Source organism: Etheostoma spectabile, chromosome 22 (assembly GCF_008692095.1).
Source record: "Etheostoma spectabile isolate EspeVRDwgs_2016 chromosome 22, UIUC_Espe_1.0, whole genome shotgun sequence".
Taxonomy (NCBI): Eukaryota; Metazoa; Chordata; class Actinopteri; order Perciformes; family Percidae; genus Etheostoma; species Etheostoma spectabile.
Window position 1 is genome coordinate 7823429 of NC_045754.1, and position 14183 is coordinate 7837611.

Here is a 14183-nt window from a genome sequence, read left to right on the forward strand (position 1 = left end):
ACTGTACAGTTAACTGATGTTAAAACTAACAGATAGCGCTCGCTATTTATTGATTCGCCAACTATGTCATGCTAACGGCTAATGTTATTATCGATCATTGTTCTGCAACAGCAAAATAATATCATTATCATCATCACCGTTACTGTAACATTACCTCTGTCTTTGTCACGTTTTTCCTCCTCTTCTTTTCTTTTTTTCCTCCCCTGGGCATCAGACAGTTTAGGACGCTTTGACATTATGAGATTTAGATGCAGGTAAAAGAAGTCGGGCTTATTTTTTTTTAATTAAGGTGACGTTATAGGTACAGCACAGGCCGGGCGCCCCCTGGTGGTTTGCATTTGCCTATACTGCCTAAGCCACAGGCCGGCCCTGCCTGGGGGATATGTGACACAAACTATGTGCTACTCTCTGTTTATTCACATGTCTGGAAGCTTCAATGTAGCCTACTGTGAACAATGAGTGGGCAACAAAATGAGTAATAACGAAAGCCGGAAAAAAACATATTACTATTAAGAGGCAGGGGAATTCACAAGTCGGTAAAATCAATATCCTCTAATAGTGCCAGACCAGGCTGCCTGAGTGATACAGGTGATTTGTAATAAATGGAAGAATCTTTTTCCCCAATAAACAGGGGAAAAATCCAAACCATGTATCTGCACAGCGAATACAGGCTCATAATGTTTAACAGAGAAAGTGGATGGAAACAGAAGTAAAGGCTGCAACAGCCGCCGATATCTGCAAATACACACGACAATAAGCTCCATGATTTCCTCTGATGTCAAAACTTGGAGGAAAAATCAATATGAAGAATGAAGCCTCATTTACACACTCCACCTGATTGACTGTGGCTCACTGCAAGATGTCAACAAGCTCTTAATGTTTCAGGAGAAAATTGCTTTTTGAGGCTAAGTGGGGAATTAAATAATGTGAGTTCTATTTTTACACATAAACACACTGGTGAGTATAAGGCTACATTTTAGCGTGACAGATGTTTATTTTCCCCAAGTCAGCTTTAGCTTAGAGGGCCACAGTAGACCTGTGGAGTGTAATCAGAGAGACATTTGCCATTCTTAATCTCAATCCAGGGAACGTGCAATCTTGTTCAGGATGAATAATTGCAGGGATGTGTGCACGCACACTAAACACACAATTGGGATTACCAAGTAAGGGTTGGGTTTGCTTTGTGTCCCATGGTCAGGGTGCAATTTGCCAGGGGGGATGCATGGGATTTCCCCCTTTTTGGTCTACATATCCATGCCTCTACTGAACAATTTTTTATCACCGGTGGGGATGAAATGACAATGACAAAATCACTCAAAGTGATCAATGTTAATTCCCCAATGGAACATTATATACCTAAAATAGAAGTATTTTAAACTAAGTGTGATGCAAACAGTTTATAGTGCCATAGAACTATCAAATCTGAGCTGCAGTTGCTGGTTGTGTTTAGCTGCTACAGCGCTCCAGGACGCCGGCAGCAGTTGTTTACCCGCCAATAGGTATCTGTGACCCAACTACAGGCACCACCAGATGACTGTCCTTTCAGGAGCCATGGCAATGACAGTTAAGGAACCAAAACGACTAGGTAAGTTTAGGAAAAAGACCGTGGTTTGGAATAAAACACTTCCGAGGAACAAACAAGTGTTTCCTGGGTGAAAGTATTTTGTTTTCGCCGTGAAGACAACTCCTCTCTCTGGCTTTAAAGCCCTGTGTTTTATGTTGACACAATGTTGTGCTATTTCATGTGAAATTATTTTCCATTGAATATTGAAGTTCACAAATAAGTGTTTTGGCATGTCGGGCCGAGTGTCAATACATCTCTGGTATTGAAAGGGGGATTTAATTCTTGAATGTTTTGTTGTGCATGAAGGCAGACATTTAACAACAACATTTAAATGACTGTGTGAACCTCTCCGAATGAAAAGCCCTAACTCTGTCCATATGCTAGTCAGTTAAGGATTCCCTGTCAGGGTGTATCAAAGTTTGAATGTGGAGCTGAATACATTTTCGCCATCACCCACAGTCTCTCGCTACCCCTGAGTGAACCGTTTGTTGAGAGAAACATAAAAGGTTTGCTAGGTGGACATGTTTTTGCCCTCAGGGGTACACAAACTCAATAGCTAGCACGCTAGCTAGCTGTCTCTCCTTGAGTGCACCTGTGCTTTCTTAGTGGCAGACACTGAAAATTGAGGTCATGATCCTTGTGTGTATGTGAGTCAAAATGCCTCTGTGTTGAAATATCTTCGTTTTTTCTTCGTTTATGGCTACACCAGCTTGAAATAGCTACTCTGGTATTGCTACATACAGAACTTCTACTTTTAAACACAAACAATAAAGAGTGTTTTCTATGTGAATTTGCAGCTCTTTTTGCACAATCTTCTGTATATTGCAGATTCAATACTGCAGTATTGCATCTATCAGCAATTAAATATAAGTATTAACAGGTCATTTATACCACATAATTTACACTGATAAAGTTAATACAAATGGGATGCACCTGAGCTCACTTGGGAGGGCTGCAACAAAGAGTTTGCACACAGGTATTTTTTAAATGTATTTAATAAATATGCATTCATTAAAAATAAGTGTAAGTTTCAATCTCCTTAACAGCACTAGTAACAAGCGAGCACACTGTCCAGACAAAGCGAATCAACAATAGATGTTTGACTTTTCCCACAGACTGCCCAGGCTGCTAAACATTGTGTGCAAATTGATGGATATAAACTTATTTGTGTTTAAACCTCAGACTCCTGTTTCAAACTACTGTTTCAAGCAAATGACAATGGGCCTTTGGGCACAGACATGTAAAAAGCCCCTTTTTGCGATTGTCTCTTGTCTCTTTGTAGTTGCATTGCGTCTTTGTGCTCTGTTTGCAGTTGTTTTTAGATTAGATTAGATTAGATTCAACTTTATTGTCATTACACATGTCAGGTAAGGCACGAAAGCAGTTTTGGGTCTAACCAAAGTGCAATAGCGTAAGTGCAGATATACAATGGTTCCGTAATGCAAGACATGGATATGTAATAATAATATAAAAAGAATACTAAAAACAGAGTTTTACAGATGGGTTTGTCCTATGAATACAAATATAGATAACAGGTATTTGAGCAAGATTTACAGCTAGGAATTTGGTGGATATTACTATAATTGCAAATTTTTTTACAGATATGTGCAAACAGCATATATACTAATGAAATAAGGTAAAGTTTGGCAGAAACTATCCGAATTAAAGTGCGGTGGAAAGTAATTGCATATTACGTTAAAGTACGGTATGCGGATGTAAATGTAAACAATTGGTACTTTAAATAAATAACAGTCAGCCGTGCAATGAAATGTAGTAGTTCAAAGGAGGTAAGTAGTGCAAAAGATGCAGATGTAAACAGTCGTTACTATAGTAACAGTCAGTTTTGATTGTTTTTTAACCAGTTTGTGTCTTTTTGCAGTCGTACTGATGCCATTTTCCATCTATTTGTGGCTGTTTTGTTTTCCTTTAGATATTTCTTTAAAATTTCTTTACAAAAAATGACTTTCTTGCAGTCATCTTGTGTCTCTTTGTAGTCATTTTGAATCTCTTTGCAGTGGTTTAGCTTCTCTTTGTGGTCAGTATGTGTCTCTTTGGATTTACATTCCAACAATAAATGTTAACAGTCACTTCAAACTGAGGCTCTGGCCCAGGAGCCTTGGGTCAGGGGGACCAGGAGGCCCGCTCAATAATCCTCCCACTCAAAGTGTCCTCATGCAGATGTAAGCAAAACAATATCCAAACTGTCAATAATTGTGCAAATATGGCTGTCAGTACACATGAGGTACAGCACTGTATATCATGCCCGTTGAGACTTCAGTGTGTCAACGCCTCCACAACTGGTCACAAGCAGGTGAGAGACAGCTGAGGCCAGCAGAACGACAGTGAGAACAGCTGATCCCTGCAGAACCAGCCTGCAGCTGACCCAGATGAGGACGCTCCACTGTAATCGAGGTCCCTGAGGTAATCTAGGGAGGACATTATCTGCTTCGCTGCTTCTCCGCAGCATCTGGAGGGCTCTGCCACCTGCTCTGGGAGGCCTCCCGCCGCTTCTCTGCCTCTTTTTATTTCAGGTTTGTTTGTTTACTTTTTTTCTCCCAGACTCAGCGAACACCCCACAGCCACTTACAGATGTGTGCCTGAGAAATATGGATCTTCTTGTCATGTCTGTTTGTCTTGACCTTTGTCTCCGCACTGAAGCCACGGGGTCCTAATCTTACGTATACATGAGTCACACTAAGACTCTTCTGCCCTAATTGCCATGAGGAATGCTCGACTGCTTATCTAGTAGCAAACAAAAATTGATCTCCCCAATTAAATGTCCCCCATGCATGTTTCTACACTTATTATATTCATTTATATTCATGCCCGGGTCATTTCTAAATTGCAAGTGCCACTCGCTTTTGCATCTCAATGTTAAATTAATTAGGCTAAGTATACCTTATGGGTTGCCTTTGGCAATCAAGAATGGGTTTGAGTCTTTTGTTCCAAGTGCAATCACAGTTTTAAACTCTACACAATGACCTGCTCTGATGTTTTATCTTTTATCTATTGTATTAATTATCTTTTTTGTGCTGCTTTTAGGAAATGAATAGTAGCATTTGTGTGATGGGGCTCTTTTACTATTGTTTGTGCTCTTCTGTTTGGTGCTTTTTTAATGTTTCATTATGTAAGGTTAGTAAAGTAAAGTTATTTTAGGAGTATTGAATAAGATATTGCAAGCTCTTGCTATTTCTCGAGACCATAAAAGCATTTTATGAACATCATCTGATGCTACCAGGTAGCAGGAAACTATGGTGATCTTTTCTTATCACTGGGTTTAAAATAAAGCGCATGCACAACTCTATTTTGTTCTCCTGTTCCTGGTCTGATCATTTTTTTTTACCTATAGGTGAGTTTGTGTATGTATTTTATTCATAAGGTTTTATGGAGCCATATTGTTGGGATCTGCCAAAACATTTCATTCACATTTCCATAATTCTGTATATACCCAAGCTGAGACTTTCTATTATTTTCAGAAAAAGAAAGAAAACAGGCGAGTCATCTTTAGTACGGTCATCTTCCTGCCTGAGGGTTAAACTGTAATTATGATGCCGCTCCACTGACGGATTTGAAAATATGCCAAAAGTTAAGTGTGTTGAAACAAACTTATGCGCAAATAGGGAGACTCACCATTTTCTAGAAGGATGGTTTATTATTTAGGTTTTACTTTTAAGTAAAACAATACACGTGTATCAGGGGCGACTAAAAATCTGAACCTATATTCAATCTGAAAATTAGTTCTGGATGTTTTGATCCCAAGTGATGTTGCTGCCGAATGTAATTTCATGAACAGCGTGATTTCATATTTCAATCGAACCTGAAACAGATGTAGCCTGGAAGCTATCAGGGTTAGCTGGATCAATGTCTGCACACAAAGTAGTGAAACAGCACCAACTCTGCTTCCTTTAGTAAAACGGGTCACTGTAATATTTGGAACATCTAACATCCATCTTTCTTTTATCTTTGTAAGGTTAGGTTTTACGCCTTATCAATGAACCCTAATTCCTTCTAAAAATAGAAGAAGTAATTCCTCTGTGAGCTCCAGATAAGGAGAAATGGAAGTGATTGAGGCTTAATTGCCTCCTTTTAAAACTGCATTTAGTGAGTTACTCCTCTTACACAAACACATGCACACACACTAATTCTCACTCTTGTTTTCTACATTTTAATCAAAGGTCGACTAAAAAGGAATCACTGGTTTCTCACTTCCCCCCAATGCCTAATTAGCATCTTATCAAGTTACAAAGAATGACGCACTCAAGGCCGAATGGTAATGAAATATAAGGAACACAAAACTTTCATCTGAAATTCTGAATAATACAATCAGGTCTCAGCATGTCTGTGCAGAAGGCTCATTAAAGTGACGCACTATAACTCAAATGGCTCCCATAATAGACACTGGAAAGTCATTCAGCCTGACCCTATTCTTCAGATATGGGTTTAATTGCCCACAATATGATGTGTAAGATCCCCTCACTTATCAAATTAACAGCTCAGAAAAGGACAGTAAAGTACTTAACACTTGTTTCAGTAGAATGAGTCATGCCAAAGGTAAGCTGTTTATCTGTTAAAGGGGGAAGCAGGAAGAAAAAACCTCATCGAGAGAGTGAAACATGCCAGTCTTAGTTTGCGACTCCAGGTCATGTGGACAAGGACATCCAGCTGCCAAAATCCAGATGAAGGGAGCTCTAAATTGATAAAATATTGATTTGCTAATTTAAAAAATGTGGTCTCTCTTTCTGTTTTGTCTTTTGTCAACCTCTTCTGAATGTTTTTTAGTTAAAAACAAACGCTTAATCTAGGTTATGTTCTCATTTACAGATGAAAATACATTATTTATTAGTAGGCCTAATGTATGATATATCTGATTATTTTGCATGAATAATGTAGCAATTGACATGGTATTCATCAAAATGTATTTCCTAGATTGTTATAAATGTATGAAAGTCCAGTAAATAACAGTTAGGTGTTTGTTTTTCTTTCTATTTTTTATCTTATGAAGCTCAGCGCTAATTCTTTCAGGAAGACTTCTAAATAACTTCAATCACCGCTCTCTCTTCCTAAAACTACTCAGCTGTTAAGAGCCATTCACTCTTCAGTAAACTAAACAAAATTGGTCACAAAGTTCATGACCCAATCACAGCACGACATCCTGCTTTAAATGTCTTCTTTCTTGCTATCAGCTGTCTTTTCAGGCAAACGTGCAACCCTCCTCCTCCCCTTCCCCCTCTGGTCATCATCAACCACGGCAACCTGAGCCCCTCTCCGGCAGACGGCACTTTCGTTCGGTCTTCCTTCTCCACCATCACCAGTGTCTAGGTTCCATCGGGGGGGAATATGTTTGGCTTCTCTACCCCTTTAAAATATTTTTAACGATGGAGTCTAATCCCCAAAGACTCAAAGAACCTGGCTCTCTCCCCCTGCTTCTTAAGCCAAACCTACTCCCTTAGTTATTATGAGTTAAACATGAGTAATGGATTAAGGGAATCAGTAGATTAAAAAAATGAATTTGACTTCTACTGTGAAGGAGTATAAACTTTACATTGCCTATGCAACTACCAGAGATTCAATTGATGTAAAGCCAGAAAAGGGCAATGAGAATGCAACTTTCAACCACCTTTGTTCATTTATGGAACAGAAAGGCCAACAAAAAGCTCCCCTGCTGCTTCTTATATAACATCTCGCAGACCCCCTTCCAACATCTGACTATTGATCAGTAGTATGGTTTAATGCAACGCAAGAAAAAATAACAAAATTGCAAATGGTGCAAAATAGATCTTACACTGCTCCGGAGTGGATATGGAACACATGTTGTTACAATGCACAAATGTTTAGGTTGGTTATCTGTAAGAAATAGATACCTCCATTCATTTTGTGTATTGTTTTAGAAATATTCTTGTAACGAAGAAACCATCTATTTTGTATAATAATTTACCTTTCAGTTTAGATATACCTGACTATGCGAGTAGACATGCCACAAGAGGTAACTGTACTTTATCAAAAGCAAGGACAAATACTATCAAACGAATGGTCATGTACAGAGCAAGGCAAGAATGGAATGTGCTACCTGAACAAATAACACAAGAAAGCAGTAAAATGAGATTTAAAAGTTTAGTTGAAGCATATCTAGTGATTAGAGAAGTTGAGTAGACAACAAGTAGACACTACGTTGGTTGAGGTTTAACAACATTTGAATGTGTGTTCAATTGTGAGATATGTCCTGAGAGGATGAAAGAGATGTCATGTGATGATAGCGTGTTGATGTACCTACTTAAAAATGTATTCAAAATATATGCAAGGAATGCCGTATGACTGCACTGAATATATGTCTGTCCTTGTCTTGTGTGTGTATTTTGTTATTTTATAGGAGTTGTGTTAGGATATGATATTGTGTATGTTCAGTTTCTGTCTAATCATTTTTTCTTTTTTATTGTTTATGTTATGTGTATATGTTATTGCATTGCCCCATTTTAAAGTGAGTTGTTAGGACCTCAGGAGGTTGGGTTATGGGTTAGGGTCAGTGTGTGAATGAGGATCTTAAATAATAACGATCTTCATCTTAAAGTTTGGCTTGTTTCATAGTTTTCATCAGACTGAACAGTTGACATTTAGATAATAAAGTATGCATGTGCATGTGTACTAAAACAGACACTAAACACGCCAGGCTGAGGTGGAGTCTGTTTAAAATATAACAGAAGTTGGATCTAGGCTTCTAACAATGTGGGTTAGAGTCTTCACTGAATCCAGTGTCTCATAATAATTACACACATCATGTGTATGAAAGATACCATACACAGCATATCAATTATGTTTTCCACCCTGTCATGCTGAAAGCTAAACTGTTTTTTTCACTCACATTCCGACCAACAGACATGCAGACGCTGATGCACTCCGATAGTTAAGCACATGCTTAGTGTATACAATTTGCTCTTGAGCAATGTGTTATTCATGATAGCAGAGGTATATCCATTTATGAGCTATCATACTTCTCTGTAAGTCCCCTATGCAGGTCTGGCTTGGCCTAGATAACAGGAACCCCGCCTGGAGGGGAGACACAACACCTCAGGACATAATAGAAGCTATCATAATGCTTAGCAGGAGAGATGTCCAGGAGCTCATACTGTGGCGGAGTGGCTGAAACACCTCTCAACTAGGGGCGTGAAGAAATGTCGATGTGTCGTGTTGCAACGATTTGAGCTTTGAAAGGCAAGATTGACATGTTTGAATTCATTTATAGAGAATGTTACCATTTGCAAAGCTACAAACATGTATTGCATAAGGCTCGGTTTGATTGACTCGAGCAGAGGATTTTTTTCTGCTGAGATGACCGAGAGGAGCGTGTGTTGCCTGGAAGAAGTTGTTGAAAATATCGACACAATAACATGCTGTGGCTTGAGGCTAAAACTAAAGGCCTTGAAAATGAAAGTCATTTTTTCAACTAGTGACTCAGTGCAAGGCTTAAATGTGTTTAATTATTGACGACTGAATAAATTCAGCTTTTTAAAATTTGTAGAGATTTGTTTTGCAGATTTAATCAAATCTATTCATGGGCAAAATAATGATCAATGCTTTGAATCACTGCAGCAGAATCAAACTACTGGATTGTTACACCTCACCTCGCTCAATAATTAACGGTGACAAATTCACATGTTGAACCTGATGGATGACAGCTCTGTGATACAATCAACACTGAATGCAATGAGTATAAGAGAAGTATACATACTGTTTCTAAATTGTCTCATAACTTGAAAACCATTAAAAGCCTCCCTGGAGCTCTTTATCTGCTTTATGAGCTGGATAGTTTTGACCAGAGACAGGGAAATCAATACATGATAACAGCTTTTCAAAACATGATAAAAACGTATGATCTTAATTGCCTCTAATCACTTTGCTTTATTAAAAGTGTAACTATAGTCCTGCACTTAATATTTATCATTTCACCACATTAAGCTGTACTGATACTGATCTACCACGTCAGCTTGTTTAATGACACTGGGACTCAATGGTCTATACCCAGACTTAATGGTCCACTCTCATATATTTTATTGGCCTACAAAATTGCACTGACAAAACCTCTGTTCTGTTAAAGTGAATACCTATGGATCAAAATAAAGCCAATCCGTGAGCTTCCATTCACAAGCTGAAGTCATTTCTTACAACAGAAAGGCCATTACCATAGACAGCATTTAAGGTAACAGATTTAGATTAGTCCTGGAATAATCCAGAAAAAAAAAAATCAGAGAAGGTTTGTGGAGCAGTACTTTTTGACCCATTGGCCTCAATGACTAAACTTAGAGAAGGTTCATGGACCCACAGCGTTGCAGTAGCTCACATCTACACACAGCTGTTTTATGGCCTACAAAACACAGAAAAAGAATGCAACCCATGCCCTTTTCTAAGACTAGACAACTATTTTCTCATGTTTGCATTTCCTGCAGCACACCCATAATCTGAAGTTAAAGCTGGAGGATTAATTTACTCTTAAATCTTCTTCTAGTTGTGTCAGTGGCTTTATTTATTTCTTGCAAAATCAGATTTGACAAATCCAAGAGTATTTATGAATCTAGGCCTACAAAAGTAGATTTGAGTTTATCCAGCAATAAGGAGGGCACTTAAGTAAAGCGTTACTCTTGACAAACTGTAGTGCAAATTGTGATTATCCTAATTATTTCCCCAACTTGGTAGCATAGCCTACTGCAGCATACAGCCTGCTGCAGCAAAGGAAATTGTTATTTCTGACACTGTCAGGTCGACATATGGATGGAGTTTTGACTTTCTCTGTGGGAGATCGTTACAGTGCATCCTTCGGAGGGACCTGCATGTAGCTACTTACATTTACTCCTCAGCTGCGACGGCTTGAAGATTGTTGAACTCAAAACAGAGAACACATTGTGATCAAAACGACCTGCGTGTGATTTCCAATCCTTGTTCTTGAATTGTTGATCGCGTCAGTTTTTTTTTGTTTTTTTACGGACATATCGATCAGATCAGGTAACCTTCAGATAACATTGATAAATAATGCCTTCTCTAATGAGCAATTTGGCCAGCCTTACAAAAGAACACGTCAGCCACAGGTGAATATTTCTGTCACCTTATATCTTTATTGTAAATACAGAAACGTTACTTATGCACTCATATTAAATACCTGCAAAGGGGAAAATGTCTGTTCATCCTCGTTGATACAGAAAACAAAAACGCATTGAACTCCCCCAAGAATCAAAACTCCCCTCGTCCACCCAGCATCATCTAGTCGAAAAACGAGCACATCCAAAAAATACTTGACACTGCCACCAGCAAAAGTATAATGAAATCGAAAAAAGAGAGAAACACAAAAACAACAAACCTGAGAGCTCAGCTGCAAGAAAAGTATCACGTTAAAACGTCATCGGGCTTTAAAAAGGACTCCTTTTTTTATAAAGAAAAGTAAAAGCAAAGGGGTTGATCGGTGACATTCACCGACACACCAAAATCACAAAACTCGAAGGCAACAAACAACACTGCAAAATGCAAACCAAAGCATAGCAACAGCAAAAGTCGACAGAAACAAAAAAATAAAAATGTTTCAAAACCACCAATAAATTGTTCGAAAAATCGCAATACTGACAAAAGCTGCTTGGTTTCGACCCTCGAAACAAAACTGCAAGCAAGTAAAGGCTTTCTCAAGACCGATAACGCACCGATTACCCTCTTGGCACTCTGGATCAGAATAACTGCATGCTAAAAACTTGAAGCCTGGATGTGAAAAACGCTCAAAACCACCATGTCAATGCTCAATTCAAACACCAGCAAAAGAGAGAAAAATAAAAAAGGGGGCAATTAAAAAGACAAAAAATGCTTACAAAAAAGCCATTGAAAATGTACTCACCGAGCGGGAGTAAAATGTTGCAATAAAAATGTGATATGGCTCAAAATACAGTATGGCGGTGCAAGCCGAAATGCTGTGCCTTTTCTCTAGATCTCTGCCTCCAGTTCTGTCATGTGACTGATTCAGCCCCGACTTCCAGCAATGAGAGACCAGTGTTGAACAGCTGATGCTGAATGCTCTCCTAACGGCTTGGCTCTCACCAAAAGTAAAAAAGAGGTAGTCCTTATCATCCCACAGTTATGAGTGAGCTGGTTGTGTGCTTTTCTTTGGCTTCTTTTTTTTTTCTTTTTTCATCTTCTTCCTGTTTTAAAGATGCAGAGCTCACTCGGTGTCAGCGCCACGTCCGCGCTCCGGTGTGCTTTCATTCCATTCAGCAGAAGCACGGATTGGTAATGCACTGCGTGTTTCTGCTCGTGAGGAATGAAGGGACAGGCGTTGTGTTTGGTCAACATATGTAGCCCATCCAGGACAAACAAGTACCATCATATCTATATGAGCATGCCCTGTCCATGGGGCTGGAGCAACGGGATCAGTCCTGCCCTGTCCATGGTGCTGAAACAGTACTGAGAATGTACAGTAGGACATTGAGAATAAGTAAACAGTAAAACGTCATCATATCAGTAATGTTAGTAAGACCATATTAGTAATATCAGCCCTGTCAATGGTGCTGAAACGTAGAGAGTGTGGTTCAATTTAGAACAAACTATTATCAATAGCTGTATATGGATTAAATGTTGCTTACTAATTATTATCAGGTTTAAGGATCGTAGTACTTTAAATTAAGGACATTCAAAAAGTCAGCATGCATGCTATCAATGTTTAATTTTTCAAATGGGCTGTTGATGGACGTTATCTTCCCATAATGCATTGCATGAAGATCATAAAGGAGATGCTCACAGCTGATAAAAATGTCACAAAAATGCACATGGTGGTAAAACTGTCTTGTGAGCAGCTTTGAAAACAACAAAATAACTTAATACATGAAATCTCTTTGCTGTTTATTAGCTACGTTTAATTGGCAGTGACATTCCAACGTAGCAGTTCGAGTGACATGCTTTGTCAGCACATATTGTATTATTTCCTGTTTGTATAAAACGGTAAAGTATGTTGATTTTGTTGTACTCAAACTATTAAAACAGCAAACTATCACAAATAGCACAGTAGGACCACATACATACAAAAAAGTATGTAGCATGGAGTATCAGCACACAGATATGCTGTAACATCATGGCGCCCATGGTGCTGATACTGAGGAAGTGCAGAACATTAAAGACAAAGCATGCCTTCTCCACTATATGGGCTATATTGGCTTTGATAATTCTCACTACTACAATATGGTGAACACACTATGAAGTGGACTTTAATAGTCATTGCTTGTACAATACTTTTTAAGTTGTGTTATAAAATATTTGTTTTTTTAGACATTCAGACAACATTGCAGATCGGTAAGCGTGCTATAAAGTCAACCCTATCGATAATGGTGAACAATTTTAGACATGACATACTGTTAACTTCACCCAGCCCTGTCCATGGCACTTAAATGTAGGGGTTGCTGCATGCCTTGGATCAAACAGTCATATTCTGTATTCTGTAAACGGAAGGCGTGTTGTAAATTTAGGACCAAGGCCCGACAGTATCACACATCACTGTGCCATGTTCATGGTGCTGAAATTAAGATCATTTTGCACACATAGGGCCACAAAAACAGTATTAGCCCCATTCATGAATGTGTAGCGTTATTTGGAACAAAAACACAGTATCACATTCTTAATGTTGCTCCAGCTCTTTCCATGGTGCTGAAACTGGGTTGCTTTCACCCCACACTCACTGTGCCTGAACCCTTTTCAGGCATTAACTTAGAGACACTTCATGTGTATATTTACAGCCCAAAGAGGTGACTCTCATGGTAGGTTTAGTGGTATTTTTGATTCATGGCACCTACATGACTTCCCAAAAAAAGATCCTCTCTCTCTCTCTCTCTCTCTCTCTCTCTCTTTTCTTAAATAAATACACCTCAGAAATGTAGGTTATGGCTGATTGTGCCAGACAGAAAAGTAATAATGTGTTATTGATGCATTAGCATCTGACTGCAGTTGTCAGACAGAATTCAGTACACATCCATGTAACACACAGCGCTGGAGACAATTCAGCGCTGTCACCATTCATTCATCATAACCATGGTTGGTGCACTGTTTCCACCTTAAGCACTGTCTAATTTAATTTACTTTTTAGATCACATCCAAGGTAAAGGCACAAGGTAAAATGCTTTACACATTCTCTAAAGAATACATTGAGTGTCCAAGAACAGCAATCAAACTTTCCTTGAAGCAAAATACAGCACATTAGCATTGAGTGTGTTTAAATCTTCTTTCATTTAGCCAGCAGAGCTTTTTCCCCATATCATTTAGCATTGCATATCAACAGTGTCATAGCACACTGGCATCTGTGCCTATAAATGAAGCTTGACGGTCAGCGTGTTGCCTTGCAGGACATGTCAGGGATTAATTATCACGCCTGGGGGTGTTGAAGACCTAACCCACTGTCAGTGAGGTGATTCAGAAAGCTGCAGAGGTCTAACTTAAGACTTGGATAGTAAATATGGAGATTGGCGCCAACATATGGGTCGAGCAGGGGTGAGTAAAATGCAATTAAACCACAGCCAGCATAATTCCTTGTAATCCAGTACCACACATTCCATAATAAACTATGACTAATGCATGACATCGTTATTGACAAACAGTCATTTGGTATAAA

General features: G+C 38.8%; 1 protein-coding gene across 5 annotated transcripts in view; it reads right to left on the reverse strand.

Annotated features, from left to right (window-relative positions):
* ralyl (RALY RNA binding protein like) overlaps nucleotides 1-11682 on the reverse strand; it is a 95448-nt gene extending 83766 nt beyond the window's left edge. The window contains exons 1-2 of one of the 5 annotated variants that reach the window (XM_032503870.1): nucleotides 10908-11666; nucleotides 10710-10810 (exon numbers count right to left, since the gene is read on the reverse strand). The gene's annotated coding sequence lies outside the window, so the exon portion shown is untranslated. Of the gene's footprint in view, nucleotides 1-10709 lie in introns of all 5 variants that reach the window. The other 4 variants (XM_032503874.1, XM_032503873.1, XM_032503871.1 and 1 more) reach the window with 4 other exon arrangements.
* Between the last annotated feature and the right edge of the window lie 2501 nt (nucleotides 11683-14183).